At 42.1% G+C, this 17442-nt stretch overlaps 1 protein-coding gene across 4 annotated transcripts in view; it reads left to right on the top strand.

Annotated features, from left to right (window-relative positions):
- CNTN5 (contactin 5) overlaps nucleotides 1-17442 on the top strand; it is a 1772202-nt gene that overhangs the window by 686430 nt on the left and 1068330 nt on the right. The window lies entirely within an intron of this gene.

Here is a 17442-nt window from a genome sequence, read left to right as displayed (position 1 = left end):
GCAACAGAGGAAAAAATGTGACATGTTTATGAAAGCTGCAATATTCCTACTGTAGCTTTAGTGGTAAAATGTTAGATAAGCTTTGCTGCGTTTTGTCACTTCAAATACAAAGGATGGGCACTTCCACTGGTGTTTTTTTTCTTAGAATTGATTGTGTTTATTCCAAAAAGCTTGCAAGTTTTTTCACTTGCAACCCCAAAAGTTTGCCCAGTTTATATATATATAAAAATAAAAAAAAATACAAACACAAGCATGAGCCTTTCATTTTTGGCTCCAGTTTGGCTCAAATCGAAAACTCCTTCCAAAGTTCGAGTCGAACATCCAAATGAACTTTAAAGTTCTAAATGTTTGGACTTTGAACCCCAAATCTGCCCATCCATATAAAAAAAAACACTCCAAAAAAACAAAAAACAACTTAAAATCTGGCTGGGGCCAAGGCCGTATGCATTGTTAAACAACACCTAAATTTGCCTTAATCTCCAGAGAGAGAAGAAATATCTTCCCCAAAAATTCAGACAGATTTTACTTACTAGCTAGCATTCCTCGTAAGGAAAAACAAATAGATAAAAGTTGGAAACACTGTGTTCTATTTCATATGTTTCCAACCAGCCACTATTTACCCAGCTACTGTACCTTGTAACAAATCCCTTTGCATATTTTAGTAGGTATAGAAAATTATGCCAAAGACGAGTGCAGAACACACATAACCTACAGAGGAGATGCACAGAAAATAGATGGAGTTTGAGGTCTAGCAGCAAGAGATTGTGGTACCCACTTAAAAAAACCTCCTTTATATGGGCTCAGGTCTAGTTAATATGGTGCCATATGCAGAGAGGAAAGCGGTAGTACGAGGAATAGTGCCAGAGAGAAGCTGCGTACCGCACGCTCAGGGCCGCCAACAGAAATCATGGGGCCCGGGACAAATGAAAGGAGCAGCCCCCCCCCCCCGAACCCATTGCGCACTTACCCCGAAAAAATATATTTTAGCGCGCAACTTTTACTTAACTGTTTTCTTATTGTGATACAGAAAAACACATTACAATGCAACCTGTTTATTTTTATATTTTCAACAAAAGACATGTGACTGCCTGCCTGGGTGAGTGGGTGGGTGAAAGACAGTGACTGGGTGGGTGGATGACAGTGTGTGGGTGGGTGGATGACAGTGGGTGGGTGAATGACAGTGGGTGGGTGGGTGAATGACAGTGGGTGGGTGGGTGAATGACAGTGGGTGGATGGGTGAATGACAGTGGGTGGATGGGTGAATGACAGTGGGTGGATGGGTGAATGACAGTGGGTGGGTGGATGACAGTGGGTGGGTGGATGACAGTGGGTGGGTGGGTGGATGACAGTGGGTGGGTGGGTGGGTGGAAGAATGACAGTGGGTGGGTGAATGACAGTTTGAATAACAGTTTGAATGACAGTGGGTGCGTGGATGAATGACAGTGGGTGATTGGTTGGGTGGGTGGGCGAATGAGAGTGGATGGGTGGGTGGGTGAATGACAGTGGGTGGGTGGATGGGTGGGCGAATGACGGTGGGTGGATGGGTGACAGTGGGTGGGTGACAGTGACTGTCACTGGTTGACAGTGACTGTGAGTGACAGTGACTGGGTGACAGTGACTGACTGGGTGACAGCGACTGTGACTGGGTGACAGCGACTGTGACTGGGTGACAGTGACTGACTGTGACTGGGTGACAGTGACTGGGTAACAGTGACTGTGACTGGGTGACTGACTGGGTTACAGTGACTGGGTGACAGTGACTGTGGGTGACAGTGACTGTGGTTGACAGTGACTGTGGGTGACAGTGACTGTGGGTGACAGTGACTGTGACTGTGACAGTGACAGTGACTGGGTGACAGTGACTGGGTGACAGTGACTGTGACTGGGTGACAATGACTGTGACTGGGTGACAGTGACTGTGGGTGACAGTGACTGTGGGTGACAGTGACTGTGACTGGGTGACTTATCCCACACCACCACCCCCATATATTAAATAACCCACCACTAGCCCAATACATATAAAATATCCCCCCACCTCCCCAATTCATATAAAATATCCCCCCACCTCCCCAATTCATATAAAATATACCCCACAAACCAAATACATATTAAATATACTCCTACCACCCCCATATATTAAATATACTCCTACCACCCCCATATATATTAAATATAACTCTACCACCACTATATATTAAATATACTCCTACCACCCCCATATATATTAAATATACTCCTACTACCCCCATATATATTAAATATACCCCTACCACCCCATATATATTATATATACCCCTACCACCCCCATATATATTAAATATACCATATCACCCCATATATATTAAATATACCCCTACCCCCTCATATATATTAAATATACCCTACCACCCCCATATATATTAAATATACCCCACCACCCCAATACATATAAAATATACCCCCACTAACCCCATACATATAAAAATATACTCCCACCACCCCAATACATATAAAATATACCCCCACTACCCCCATACATATAAAAATATACCCCCACCACCCCATACATATAAAATATACTTCTACCACCCCAATACATATAAAATATACCCCCACCACCCCCATACATATTAAATATACTCCTACCTCCCCAATACATATAAAATATACCCCCACCAACCCCATACATATAAAATATACTCCTACCACCCCTATTCATATTAAATATACCCTCACCTCCCCCCCCCACATTGTACCTTACTTTTTCTCCTGCAGCACACAGTCAGCACTGGAACATATCTCTGGCCCGCCGGGGTGTGGGCTCCACCCCTGCTGTCCTATGGTTGGCTGTCCTCTCTCCAATCAGGGACAGCACATCAGTCCTCCTTGCTCTGCCCAGCCACCATCCCGGCCCGCCCTCTCACTGCCTCCACCCTCTCAGCACTTAACGCTCGCCGGACACCTGGCAACCCTATGGTGGGCACGCATGGGCCGAGCGCATGGGGCCCCCCTATGCTGTGGGGCCCCCGGGCAACTGCCCAGTTAGGTTAGTGTGGGGGAAGTTAGGTTGGCGCGCGTGCCTGGGAATCCCATGGCATATCTCCTCCGTCTCACGTTGGGGTACGAGGGGTGGAAGCGGAGGGCGGGGGATGAACGGGGGGGGAAGGGTGGACCCACAGGCAGCTGGGCGGGCCCACAGGCAGCAGGGCGGGCCCACAGACAGCATGGCGGATACTCTGCTTGCCCTGCGCATGTGCGGAAGAATCGCCGCCATTATTTTTTTTTTAATTTTAACGGGCATGGACGGGCCCCCCTGACTCACGGGGCCCGGGACCAGTGCCCTCTGTCCCCCCCTGTTGGCAGCCCTGTGCACGCTACCCTATAATTGTGAAACGCTTTGAGTCCCATTGGGAGAAATGCGCTGTATGAAATAAAGTTATTTGATATTAAGCTACTGTATGGAAATTGTCAAATGTGGAAATGAAAGGAAAGCTGTAAACTATAAACCAGCAGAGTTCCCGGAAGAGAATATAATGACAGCAGGCTTTTTTTTTCATTTGACTGGAAGATCACCAAAATTGCCAATTATGGTATTAGAAAACGAATCCATTCCTGTTAGTGAGGCTAAATGAGAGAGCTTGATATAAAAGGAAAATAAGTAAAGAGTAAACAACCATGCAGAAAATTGGGAATCAATTGTATTACATGATGCTAATTTTTTTTGTCTAAGCAATTAAGGTGCAGTTCATAAGTTTAAGTAGTGAGATAGGTTGTACAGATTAAAAATAATGTACTGTACTTGCAATTTTGTACACTTACACATTGAAAATAGTTATTAAACAATGGTACTAGCATTCATTTAATTGTTTTGAAATAAAAAGCGTCACTAATGGAAAGCATATTGTTGTGATATCCCTTTGGAAGTGAGAATTCTCAATGCACACATTTTTTTTTAATTAGCATTAAAAATAACTTCCAGCAAATAAAATGTTGCTTCAGTGTCTTATACTAGGTCACTTACAGCAATTTTATATAAACCACTGTTAATTCAATGTATTAACAATGATTACAATTGCTTAAGAGGACGTTTTTGGTAAACATATTACAAATTTAAACATAGTTACATGAAGTGATATTGGTAAATGGTTTTGCTTTCATTTTAAATAAATTCATTTTAGGTAGGTCTTACTAGGTTGTGATACCATATAAGGGACACACACTGTTTTGCATTGATAAAATTATAGTGCAGAGAGTACTCAAAACCTCATAAGTAATATAATATATACAATTTGTCTGTTAATAGTAGTATTATTTTGTTTTAATTATATACAATGTTCAATTTGTATTGCAATATATTCCTTCCTTGTTGTTTCCTTCAGTAACATGCAATGTTGCGGCTATTTTAGTAAACCAAATTAATAGTGACATCATTGGCAGGAGGCAGTAGAAGACCTTACTTAGTCCAATTAAATTGTGCAAATTGCATAGTTTTTTATAGTAGATTATGCTACAGAATTTAGCCAAATAAACCAATGTTGACTCAATTTTTTATGATTGTCACTCATCGTCTTGTATTTCTAAGTCTGTTTTTAGTAATACCCAAGATTTATAAAATTATACAGTATGTCTTATTTGTATGCATTTTAGTTTCTTGAAGTGGAAGGAACCAATTAATTCAAATGTTAAATCTTGTCCAGTTCTGAAAATGTTATGGTTGTTGCGTACAGTATATGAACATTATACAAGTTTCTCAATATTTTTTTTATTTTTCTTGAAAAAGTGAAATATTTAGAAATATGATACTGATATCGTAGACTACACTGTATAAAACATTAGACGTGACACATACATAAAAAAATATTAAAGAATATACAGTATATACTGTATAACAAGGGTCCATCAGTTATGCACTGTATCTCCCATTCCCTTTTTGGTAGCTAGTCATGTTTTACATTAATATTACATCAATGGAAAAATCTTGTTCCAGGAAAATGTTGAATTTCCAAAATGTATACCCTATCATTTATAACCACTTGGGTGCCTGGTCAACCTAACATTCTTTCACTAAAGCTAATATTGGATAACCATTTTCAGTTTTACTTTCTTTCGAGTCTTGTTGCTAGACACCAAGACACACCGACCTTTCGTACATCTTTAATATAGTCCTTACCTTATTTCTGTTCAGTACTTCATAGCACAAAATCTCTATTACCAGGGGCTGAGCTCCTCTCCTTTCCCCAAGTGGGAAGGCAAACTACTCAGACTAAACTCCAAGAGGGGAAGAGCTGGACTGACTCATAATTTGGAAGGTATCCTCCCTAATTCAAAAAGGGAGGGCACAGGGTCTGCACCATGATTGGCTGCAACACAGACCCAATGTCACCACCTCTCCTGCCACTCAGGAAGGCTGCGTGAGGGGGGTCAAACCCCACAGGATAGCCTGTCACTGTCTTTTACTGTATATCAGAACTTACATAACAGGAGGGCAGAAAGATAGCTGGACCAGCCATGGCTATAACTGTATATACATGTATGTATGTAATTGTATATGCAATTATTTTATATTATGTTTGCAGTGTTTTAAGAGAAGTCAACTACAGAGTACCAATAGAAAGACTGCTGCATCTAATCCTGCAGCAAATGTACATTAGAGAAAGTGCATTACATCATGGCTTACGGCACACATAATATTATAGAATAGGAATACTGTATATAAATCAGTATATTCCCATGCTGCAGGTGATTTACTTGACAAAAGGCTAATAGGTTTTACTACATTTGTTATACTGAAGTATTACTGATTTTTAGGGGACCTCATTGTTGAGGCTTTGCCTAGTATTATCACTAGCAGGGTCTTGATTAGTAGTGTAGTATTTTTGTTATCTTTCCCTTTCTTGTGGCATAAAAAATATTAGAGTAAACATTTATTCTACTGTACTATAAAAGACACATTATTGATGTTGTGTTAGAATACATGTTTCACACTATTTCATTTTCTGTTTAAGCTGTAGTACTTGAGAGGTAATGCTGGTAAATTTATAGACTATGCAGGGTTATTTATTAAACTTTGTTAGTGCCAGTCAGCACTAGGACATTTTAATGAATAAATCCCTATGTCATTTCAAATTGCTACCATTTCCTTTATAATTAGAACTGAGATACCTTAGATTTTTTTTAAGAGTGCTTTATTATCTCGTGCTTTACTAACACATGTTTTTGTGTAACCTTAAACAAGTAAAGAAAACAGAGATGAGAAACATTTTTCACTGAAGTTTTTGAACCTGGCCAAATTTGCCCTTTTTTTCATAAAAAGTTCTACGCTAATTCCTGACCTCTGCTGCCACGTTCTGCTGCCCTACATGCTATAAACAGTGGCTAAAATACAGAGACTGTGCAGACTCTACAAAACAGCACTTTTATAGCCATAAAAGCCAACATAGGTATAATCAATCTTTGTCCTAGACAGCTGATTGGTATGATGAGTGACAGACAAAGACAGGCAAAATACAGGTGCATGAAGGATCTCAGTGAATTATACACTATTTAAATGTTTGTTTTTTCTCTTCTGGAAATGTTTCTGTTATATATGTGAACATGCTGAAGCATTGTTGATACATGATGAGAGAACTGAGTAATAGGTATTGACAACATTATTATGGAAAGATGGATGACAGAGTGAAAAGAGGGCAAAGAAGTCAATGAAAACAGATTTCAATATTAGCAGGAGAGAAAGGTGACTCCAATAATAATGTTACAGTCCTATAGATATGTGTAACATGGTTAGTCCACCATGCCTCTCTTATCCCCCCCCCCCCCCTGTAACAGTCCTTAGCAGTCTAGGCTGTGACAGACAGTCCTGTGGGCAATTGACCCCCCCCCCCCCCTCATGCTACAATCTGAGTGACAGAAGTATGGTAGTGACTCTGGGTCTGTGTACAGCCTATCAGGGTACAGACCTTGAGCCCTCCCCTTCTGGTTCCTCAGAGGGGAAGTGCCAAAGTTAGTTAGTGCTCTCCCATGCTTCCAAGGGAGTGGAGGTGTGTGGCCTGTCCTCTACCTGTGGGAGAGAGAGGAAAGCCAGTCCCTCATGGCTGACTGGCTCAGAAACATCTAACGCTCCACATTAGAAGAGCCAGCACCATCCAGAGACCTGGGATTCTCTGAAGAACCCTGCATCCGCTGTATGAGTAGAACTGCAGTGACTGCCAATAAAGCCCTTGATCCTTTTTACACGTGCCTGGATTCTAGTCTGTGCACATGGGTGTATGAGAGTCGCTTCAGAGGGGACTGCCTCTAAGATTATTGGAGCCTACTGAAGCTGGAGGCGTTGAACACCGGATACATAACATCAGATGACACCAAAAGCCTGTCCTGGTCTCCACTACAACGCAGACAGCTCAGCTGTCCTGGACCCTCACAGGTATGTGACTCACCGACACCTGTAGCTGCAACAGTATCTTCCAGAGTGTGGGGGTACATGTGCTACATATGAAAACCCTGTTTTATTTTAAACCCTCACTTGACATATTTTGTCATCATCCATTGACCTCTATTGTGTTGAGGGAATTTTTTAAGAGAGAAAGTAGGACAATTAGACATCTTTCATCAAATTATGAAAGTCTCTGCTAGTGACCATAGCTATCTGCTATGTTTTTGTAGTGGTAGGCCTCAGACTGGTGGGTATCCATGCAGAGGAACCACGTCCTTGGTATGGGAATTTTTTTAATTACCCAATGGCACAGTAAGTGTCTCTGTGGTGGTCTACCACTTCCTATGTGATGTTACAGTGGGAAGGGGCAGGATTGTTTTGGGTTTGGACATGGATTTGGTTAAAAAATGTTTCGGCGTTTTGGTTCAAGTTTTGCCAAAACTTGATTTGTTTTTTGTTTTTTCAACAATAGAAATAAACTCAGTAAGTTGGAAAATACTAAAATGACATAACAAAGCATGAAACTTGATTAAGAAAGGTAAAAAAGTACAAAAAAAAAACAATTAGGCAACTAAAATAAAATAGCAGACACACAAATTGCAACAGGTGATACACAATGTGCCAACGGGGGAAGCAGCCATTGTCTTGAGTTTACCGTACACAGGATGGGGGAGGGGCTAGCGCACCATTTTACCCGTGGAAGCGCACCAGCAGAGGCAATAACGGCTGCTACTGCTGTAACTGCAAAACATTAAATAAAAACTATGATGAGTGTGAGTGTGACAAAGGGCAGCAGGATGGGGAGAGTAAAGGTTCAGCCCACTGCTGCTGTCCATTTCATCAGGGTCATTGCCTGTGACCCAGTGGTTATTGGGAGGCAGTGGAATTGCCTGTAAATTTATTTTCCATAACTATATGAAATTGTAAATCTTTATTGTACTTCAAAGTAGTGGTCCTTTGTATGTTATGCTTTGCCACCTGTGGGCCTGCAGTACCACCTTGTTGTACATAAAGGGCAATATCAGAGACCACATTCTCCCTGAGAACCATTTACCCTTGCTGGACAATTGACTGCTCTAGTTTGGGGGGGGGGGGTCCATGAAAGGACACATACGCCCCCATTTCTGATCAGTTTGCCAGGACTTGGGAGGGTCAGGGGAAAGGGCAGAGGTCCACGGAAGGGTCTGATCTTATTTATAAAAATGTTTTACCAGAAAGTAATACACTGAGAGTTACCTCTTTGTCAGGTATATCCTGATCAAAGCACGTCTGCTGATTTTGCCCACGGACCGGAAACAAAGCCTTATGGGGGGGCGTGAAATCGGCATTATCTTATCCGCCCTTGTGGAACTCTGAGCCGGTGTAACGCTTGCGTTAGCCCACAAACGAGACTTGACCCCAGCACTGAGGTGGGAAGGACTATGCCACGCACCCACAGTAGCGTCCAGAAGGTGGTTTATCAGCGTTGCTGGGTCTGGGTATGAAAGAAAGGATAAACTGATACTTGCCAGTGTCCATGGGTTGGAGAGGTAGACTTAGTTGATGTCCGTAAGCCATAGGTCTGGGATTGGAGAGATACACGTAGTTGGAGTCCGTAAGCCAGGGGTTAAGAGCCAGAGAGAATCCACAACAAGCCGGTTCGGTACACAAAGGGTTAACTGCAAGAAACTAGACAGGACAAGGCAAGACAAGGCTACACTTCGTTATGCTTAGCAAGGTATGACAGGAAGAGACGGCCTTTTATAGGAGACAGGAACCAGTAGGAGAGGGGGCGGAGCGGAGGCGGGGCCTCCGCAGATGCCAAAGAAAAGCTGCAGGAGACAAGGGCTAATAGCTAGACTTGCCACGCAGCTGAGGCTCGTTGCGCGCCGTCATGCGCGTGTACAGCGCACAGCAGAGGTCCGGCGCGTCCGAGGGGGCGGAGCTATGCTTCGTGACCGTGCATAGAAGGAGCAGGTGCGCGCATGCTCTGTAACAGGAGCGGGAATGCGCGCATCAGCGGGGGGCGGATCTTCAGCAGCTGCCGCCTCAGTACTATAGGTAAGCGAGGAGGGAACGCGCCGCAAGGGACGCGTTCCCCGATTCCTCACAGCTGGATCATCCCATCTGCCAATGGAGATGGCAGGCGCTGTGATTGGCCGAACGCTGTTTCTCCATAGGTTTGAAATGGAGGGAAAAAACTACAAATGCTAGCACGCTCCAGAGTTCCAGGCATTCGAATGTTGCTCGTGGGTAGTCTGGGTGAGCGGAGCCTACCTTGAAATACAGTATGATCCAGCGGTGATCAGAGAATATTGTAGCCACGGAGTAGGCTTGATTTGCGGGAGATGACCTGATTAAGCCGGGTTAAGTTGCTACGAGATCCCAGTTAAGCCTGTAAGTGCCGAATCTGGCTATGTTATGTGATTAATACCGTGTTTTGTGTGTCTTAACTGTGTTTTGTGCTTGTGATGTCCCCTGTTGGCTTTTACCAGAAGAAACCGATGTTTATCTAATCCTTTACTCTGCCTTGTCCTGTGATCCCTGTGTAAGACGTCTGGTATTCCGTGACAACAAGAAACACCTCAAGATGAGCACTTACTGTACTGTAGCTTTGTGTTCTGGTTTTCCTTTTGGTGCTAAATAATATTTGGGCTTTGGATCTTGTCCTGGAACAGGATTTCATATTTTTCTGTCTCCCTTTGCAGCTCATAGGATTTATTTCTCCCTAGTTTGCCTGTTATTTTCCCTGTCCCAGCAGCTAACTGCATGTGAAAGGCAACATTATCGATACATATGTTGTTTACACAGCCCTAGTCATTGCTGGTTGCCCTAGCAACCTCCTAGTCTCCTAAAATGAGAGTGGACTATTCCCCCCTTGTCTCTGTTCACAGTTAGTCTGTCCCTGAGACTATTCCTGTTACCCAGATTCCCCCACACTTCCTTTTCCACCCATGACACAGTGAGTACAGTACCTGCCTGCTAACAACCCCGGCAAGGCCTTTCTGTTTTTACCGTAGTCTAACCTCATACAAGCATGTCAGACAGAGAAGCACTCTCTACTCACACTACACCTGCAAGTACCCCTTTGTTTTCTCCTTCTGCAATACAGTTAAGAAAGACAATAAGGACTTGTTATGCTTTGGAAGAGGGAAGACACGAGTTAAGCTATCTGGGTCTATTCACACCCTATACGTGACCCTGGGTCCAGAATAGATCTCAAATTCGTAATGGTTTTGCAGGTTCTAATAGCCATTTTTGCCCATCTCTAATTATCATCATTGGTCTTCGTGCTGTTTTCTTTAATGAACCTGACTTCTGTCTTTAGTATAAATCGTAACTATTATGTACATTCCACACATGATTGACAACAGTAATGAATGTAGGCACTTTGGATTCCTTCAATACATTGTCACTTATAGCATTGGTAAAATATAATAATTTGTGACTTGAACACTATTTCTTTTTTTTTTAAATCAGTGTTTCTAATAAATGGTTTGTTTGGATTTAGAATAAAAGATTGATTATAGTTGATCTAGACCATAAAATCACAACTTACATGACTGTTGAACATGAACAATTTCATTTGAACATTTCTTCTCAGGTGTTTCTGTCATTTTTTTTTCATTCTTGTAGACCAGAGGTAGCCAACTCCAGTCTACAACTGCCACCAACATGTCAGGTTTAAGGCTATCCCTGCTTCAGAAAAGGGGACTCAATGAATTGTGCTGAAGCAGGGATATCCTTAAAACCTGACCTGTTGGTGGCCCTTGAGGATTTGAATTTGCCACCCCCATTATAAAGAGGGGTGCCCACTTATGTGCCGCACAATGTGTGTGTTGTGTGCTGTATACAGGCAGCATTATTCAGCTCACCTTGCCAGTACTGTATGTTACATTACTGTATGGTACTGTATTGCAGTTCACAACACATTTTAAATGAAAGTAGCAAGTAGTAATACTTAGCACCAGCAGTGACACTGCATGCAGGGGATTCTACTGCAAGCAGCCCACAAGTGAGAGACAACAAGGCAATAGCAAAAGAACACTTCGGTGGTTTAAAAGCTTGTAACTTATCAACTATCTGTTTGAGACGTATTTATATTGTGTTGCATGATATTTTCATCATGTTCAATCACTTGAAAGTATTTAGTTTAACACTATACATTTTTTATTGGTTTTTAGGGGCCTAATCTAGTAGCTTCGATAAGTGAATCATCGAGCATTTTGAGAAATTCTCAAACGAATTGGCACATGTAGCTATACAGAAAGCTTCGATAACATGCCAAACTCGCTCGAGAAGTGTCCTCTCCCCGATCGGTCTTGCTGCCGCACAGACATACTGAGCGCAAGCTCCAAAAATGGTCAAACTCACATTTTTTTCAATAATTGAGCATTTCTAGTAGCTCCAAAGCTTCACATCATGGCTGCAACTCGCAAGCAACTCGCAAGTTCTGATCTCAGATCCGCAATATGACTCTGAAGAAAGTTTTTGTTTTTTCTGCATCAGATTGAAGCCGGGAGTCTCTGGAGCTGACCCGCATTAATACTAGCTTCAGAGACCCCCTGCTTCCATCCTTTGTAATAACAATAAATTTATACGCAGCTTCATTACCTCAGTGGCTAACCGATAAGGTAACAAAGGGGTTAAATAACAGTGCCTGGTTTATTGGGGGTAGAGAGGGTGGGTGAAGGTGGTTTTTGGCCTGTGGTGGGTGTTTAGGTGTGCCGGGAGGGTTGTGGGGGGAGTTAACCCCTTCATTACCTTGGCGGTTTTGCTCCGGAGACCACTGCATCAATACAGGCATACCCCGCTTTAAGAACACTCACTTTAAGTACACTCGCAAGTAAGGACATATCGCCCAATAGGCAAATGGCAGCTTGCGCATGCGCCTGTCAGCACGTCCTGAACAGCAACACTGGCTCCCTACCTGTACCGAAACTGTGCGCAGGCAAGCAGACTATAGAGCCTGTTACAAATGCGTTATTTACATCAGTTATGCACGTATATGACGATTGCAGTACAGTATATGCATCGATAAGTGGGGAAAAGGTAGTGCTTCACTTTAAGTACATTTTCGCTTTACATACATGCTCCGGTCCCATTGCGTACGTTAATGCGGAGTATGCCTGTATGTGTTATTAAAATAAAATAAAAACATTACGATCACCTGTAAAAGCTGTGCAGGGAGATGCAGCTCTCTTTACTGCAGGCAGATCGCAGTGGTAGAACTTTGAAAGACTGATATAAGGACACTTATATCCCGAGCGTTATTGGCATTTTCCTACCTCACGGTTTCTGACTTGTGATAATTCTTTCTGAATACCGTGATAACACCAATGTCAGACCGTGAGGTAGGGTCATGCCAAACCGTTCGATTTGGCAATGATTTTATCGAAGATACCAGAATACGCCACTTAGTTTGGTTTCTTTGTGATTTCATCAAGTGGGGCCAATTATGAAAAGTCACTATAACTATGATTTTCAGCATATTTCAGGCTTGTGTGTCAAAAAAAGAAATCATAAATCAAATACTGCTTTCTCCTGGGAGTAAAATACAAGTATCACAATAATTTTATCTGAAACGTCGGTGCCACAAAAATATCCCAACCAACGAAAATGTAACATTTATCTAGGACAAATGCAGCTGCAAGAATTGAGGACACTTCTAAAAGTGTGTGTGTCTGCTTTTACAATCAGTGACATTTAAATTGCTATTTTCCTGACCTGGAAACTTGAGAGTTTTAATCAATTTTTTTACCATTAAAGAGGAGCAACAGTTATCTACTTCTTGTGTCGGGTGAATGCCAATATGTTCTAAAGAGCAAGAGACTGTTTACCGTCCTTTACACCGTGTCAGAGGCATCGAAAACACAGGATTTCTCCAAAAGGGGCAGTGCTTTATTTACTTGGATCACAATCTACACTGTGGGTGGCAGCAGTGGCACAAAATCTAACTTTAATGGCCTGTCAAATTTGAAGAGCTGAATAATGCTTATACTGTATGTTCCAGGTAAAAATTCCACCTTAATAATACTATTTCTGATACTCGCACAGAATTTGTCCTGCAAATAAAGCAGCTTCTTTTATCAAGAATTTGACATGCATCACACACATTTTTCAGCGGTAATTTTTCTACCAATAATGTCATTGCTTGGAGAATTACAGCTGTCTATTCAGGTGCATTCAATCTATCCATGATGGGAATAATTACCTTGTGCCCTCGCTGGGTAATTGCCTTTTGATTGAGGTTATCAGAGTAATCAAGCCACAGAGAGGCAGAAATCATTGACCAGGTTAAAAGGAGAAGGAAAGGTAAGAACAGAATTGTGAAAATGGCAAGAAATAACACACAGTGCCGACTTCTTTTATGGTTGTATTATTGAGGAACCAGAGGCTCTGCTAAAAACAAAAAAGGACATGTATCAGTTAGTAAATGCATGTTTGTACACTACTCGTAGGGGGTTAAATATCAAAGTCTCCCTGCCAACAGGTAGAGCAGAAGTGGAATAAAAATAGAAGTAGAAGTAGCAAAGAAAAATACAATTGAAAGCAGTGGATTTTTGAAGTGAAATTTCTTTGCTGTCACCTACAGTTTTTGATGTGAAAAATGTCATTAGACATCATGACGGCAGGAATCGGCGCGTGTGCAGAAATGGCCGCAGGCCTCGGGGTATGCGCAGAAGGATCCTCGGGCCGGCCCACATGTGCAGAGGCCTCCGGCACAGCACCAACAACACTTGGGAGACGGACACAACACACACACAGACACACACGCAGAGAGAGAGAGAGAGTGAGAGAGACACACACACACACACACGCAGAGAGAGACACACAGTCACACACACACAGTCTCACACACACACACACACACACACGCAGAGAGAGAGAGACACACACACACAGTCACACACACAGTCACACACACAAGGAATTTCCAGTTAGTATAAATATAGAAGTGCAACTAGCTAAAACAAGGGGGGGGGGGGGGCGGTGCTGAGGGGAGGGAAATGACACCAGATTTATTAAGAAAACAACGTTCCCATTGAACTCAGTGGGATTTTCTTGATTCATATCTGGTGCAGTTCTTTTGCACTGATTTTGCTCCAGATGTGCAGCTGGGAGATGCTATTAAATTACCATTTAAAACTTTGCTAGTTTAAAAAACTGAATCCTCTTCTACAGTTTTTTTTTTTTTTTTAAGAACCAACTGCGGAACTCTTGACATTTCCAGAAATACATCTTAAACTGCAATTACTTCACTGGAGAATGATATAATGTATTTTTTTTTTTAATAGTGCAATACACATAATTTTAGAAATGTATATTGAAATTCCTGTCCTATCATGCTAATATTTCATAGTGGAAACCAGAATGCACATTTATCTGCAGATATTTAGTTACAGTCCATCTAATAATGTCATCATGCAGAAAAACATGTAAATCTTTACTGGATTGATGAAATACGCCACAGGATTTGGGGCTTTACAGTTCAGTATATTCTGTCGGAGCGTTCTTTCTTCTCATGGGATTTTCTTTGTTTACAGTTGTCAGCTCACTTTGTTAAGAGTTGCCATTTTCTGTTATAGTTATGAGGTACACAGTTGTTTATGAGGCTTTTGATTTTCCATAGTCTACAGTATATGTAACAAGGGGATTTTGCAGATAAACAGATGCACTTTACTAAATGACTGAACGTGGCAGTCCACGCTGATTGCCATTTTTTCCCCCATTTTACTTACTTTTTGCCCTTACGCACGCTGTGTTTTTCACTTATTTTTTAATCTGATGCTCATTTTCAGAGATTTGTGTTTGAAATATTAAGTATCTGGGAGGTTAAAATGTACCTTTGCCCAGAGCAGGTCACATCTGTGAGTTGTTTTTTCCCCGCTTTATGTGCGCCAAAAATGACAGATCTTTAGTGGTAAAAATCTCTCTGAAAGTGGGAATTGTCCACGTCCATTTTCTCCAACCCCTAAATATAATATCCTGTTTTTATGGAATTATATTAAAATAAAACAGTCAATCAGTCCCAGGAAGGGGGCACTTCAGGTGGTCGGTGATACTCTCCTCAAGGTAGGTTTCCAGTACTCCTAGGGAGAGATGTCAGGGCACTGAAAGAGATTGGAGAAGCATACTGTATAAACACACCACTTTTTATTGATATAGAAGACAGTATAAGACAGATCCAGATGCCCACTCACATTTCAGTGGGCATTCCAATAACGCTGGGGTGCTCTACTTCAGTCCTTAAATCCTCCCGCCCCCCCCACCCCAACAGGTCAGGTTTTCAGGATATCCCACCTACAGCACAGGTGACTCAATCTGAGGCAAACGTGACATTTCTCTGTTCTGACCAAGCACTTTCCTGGCTGAGGCAAATGGGAAGAAGTGATGCAATTTTCAAGTAATGTGAAATTTTGGAACTTTGGCGAAATTAACAAAAAAATATGTTAAGCAACTTGCTAACAACTTTTGACCTCCATATATGAATAATAATCAATGTATGCAATTGATATCTTTTTAACATATCACATTACTGTCATTAGTACATTTTGGTGAGACTGCACCTTTCCCAGTCCTAAATGTTACAAATTGCACCAGGTATCACTTTGCCACTGACGGGGTGTCTTGTGTTTGATACAATCTGTCTGAAGTTGGTTGATTACACATTTAATATGCAGAAGAACAAATGGTAGGTTAATCCCAGATCATTTTAATTTCGATTTTAAAATTAACATTCATGATACATTTTTTTAATCCATCTGTGAAAACAATACTTTAGTGCACACAAATGTGTTTATATAATTCCATTCATTGTAGTAATATAGGATTGCAATCACCAGACAGAATAGAGGAATTAAATAAAACAAGTTGGTTTCATCCGGAGCCAAAATGAGCAAGACAATACAAGGTTTTAGGTTAAAACTCACCAAACCAGGGATTACAGAGATAATCCTACAGTAGCTCTCTACTTCGGTAGATTTACCCAGGATGTGTTCCATATGACGAGAGGCTCTGAGTACCGTGGTACCGTAGGGATGCTAGCTGCATACTAGCAAGTTTAAAAGTCATGCTCCTCTATGCAACCAAGTCTCATTCCGGACCTATGTGTCTCCAGTAAAAACCTTAGAGTAACACACCAACTGTGTCCTAGACTGTGAGTCTGGATATAATCTACCTACAGTAACTGTTATCGACTGGGGTTTTCATACTGTAGTTTTTCAGTCTCCATCTAAAAGTATGGAAGACCGGGGGCTAACCAAATCAGAGCACAGATGCTACGTCAGCCAAACACAAAGTGTGGGCTCACCTGTGATGGGCCAATCAGGGCCGTGGGAAGTGACAATGATTTAGGAAAGCTAAAGACAGTGGGAAATTCAAACTGACCACTGGAAAAAGAGTCAATCGGAGCTAGGACCCAGGCCTCCATTTCCAGTTTCAGCCTGATATCTCTTGCAGAGATATATGCCTCAGTCTGGTTTGAACAAGGGCTCTGCTTTTGGAGTGACTGTTCCCCAGTCCTGGGTCTAATCCCCTCCCCACTTCAGTGTCCCAAGCACTTCACCCAGCCCACATTTACATATCAAGCCCAGATTCCTTTGTGTGCTGACAGGCTAAATGAAGTACCCACCCAGCGCACTAATGAGTCATTCAGATATATTGCATTATATATGCATGGGGGAATAAATTGCTACAGGGGCACACAGAGCCATTTTGGCTGCAATAAGATGGTCTCTTTAAGTCAGAAACCTGACATGCATCTGATTGTTTGGGGCACTGGCCAAACAGAACCTTTAATATGCTAACCACCAGGTTTGCCCCTACCATAAAATAACCTTTATTTTTGTAGCCACAAAATATATGCCAAAACTAATGTACCTCTTCCCCTCCTCCTCCCCCCCCCCCCCCAAAGTCAGATAGAAGGGGGATCTGGTGTTATGATGCTCACCTGTAGGTTTCCAGGAGACTGGGCCTCCACTGTCAGGGAGCTTGGAGGGTACAGTAGATATTCTTCTTTCTCAGGATAGGGTGCAGAGCCTTCACCTGCAAGG

Source organism: Ascaphus truei, chromosome 3 (assembly GCF_040206685.1).
Source record: "Ascaphus truei isolate aAscTru1 chromosome 3, aAscTru1.hap1, whole genome shotgun sequence".
NCBI lineage: Eukaryota > Metazoa > Chordata > Amphibia > Anura > Ascaphidae > Ascaphus > Ascaphus truei.
Note: the sequence above shows the minus strand (reverse complement) of the source record. Positions and strands in the feature narration are given on the sequence as shown.